This window comes from Alligator sinensis, unplaced genomic scaffold, assembly GCF_000455745.1.
Source record: "Alligator sinensis unplaced genomic scaffold, ASM45574v1 scaffold1283_1, whole genome shotgun sequence".
In the NCBI taxonomy this organism is placed as follows: Eukaryota; Metazoa; Chordata; order Crocodylia; family Alligatoridae; genus Alligator; species Alligator sinensis.
In genome coordinates this window covers 2,458,215-2,459,282 of record NW_005842091.1, presented here as the reverse complement: position 1 = coordinate 2,459,282, position 1,068 = coordinate 2,458,215, and positions in this window count along the sequence as shown.

The window sequence follows — 1,068 nt, the reverse complement described above, 5'->3', positions numbered from 1 at the left end:
AGGGAGTGGGGGGGGGGGTTCCTTGTTCTTTGTTTTTAATGCTGTTAGTAGGCGCTGTTGATAGCGATGCTTGCTGGAGATGGGTCTAAACCCACCCCCCAGTTTCATACGGCCATGAAACTGGGGGGGAAGTTCAAAGCTGGCCCTGGACTCCGGTTTGGACCTGCCCCCGGTGACGGCTAGTTTTATATGCCAAATGCAATTTCCCTTTCCCAGTCAGAAGGAGAGCCAGCAGCCTGACGTGTCGGCTGGCCCCCAGCATCCTCCCCGTCCCCCACGCGCACACACCTAAAGTTCTGGCTGACGTTTTGTTTTTTAAAGATTCTCTAATTTTTTTGTTACAAATAAAGAAAGTGGCAATATTTTTTCTGTAAGTTTTTTCATAGGAGAGCGTGGTTTGTAACAAAAGTTGTACAGTTCTGACGTTTGAGATACACAAAAAAAAAAAATTAAAAAAAAAAAAAAAAGTCCTGTGTGGAACACTGTAAATGGGCAGAGATTATTTTATGTACAGTACAACGCGGGGGGGGAATCTTTTAATTCCGGTTGATTCTTAGGAAGACTTTAGTTCTTCACTGTCAGGGTTTGGAGTTTCATGGATTTCATTTTTTTTTCCTTGTATAGAATGCTGCATTTAATTGAATAAAAGCAGAAAGCATCACTTGGCTGCGTGAGTGCACGTGCGGTTCTTGGGTACGCGTGGAGAACGGCTGCTCTCCAAGAGCTGCGAAGCCGCTGACTCCTCTTGTCCAGAGCAAGTCACTTAAGCCCCGTATTGCTCATTTAGGGGGGGAATGAGGTCTTGACTTCAGCTGAAGCTTTGGGGGCCGAGTCCCTTCAAATCAAATTGGCCCTTAACGTCTGCGCCTCCGTGCCAGGAAAGAGAAAAGAGGTGTGGGTGGGAAGGGAAGAGAGGATGCAAAGCATCTCCCCATAGGGAGGTGGGGACAGGACAAGGAGAAATGGTTTTGGACGGCAGCAAGAGAAATTTAGGTTGCAGATTAGGAAGCACTTTCTCCCCTTGAGGGTGGCTCAGCATTGGACCAGGCTACGCAAAGGAGGAGAAAT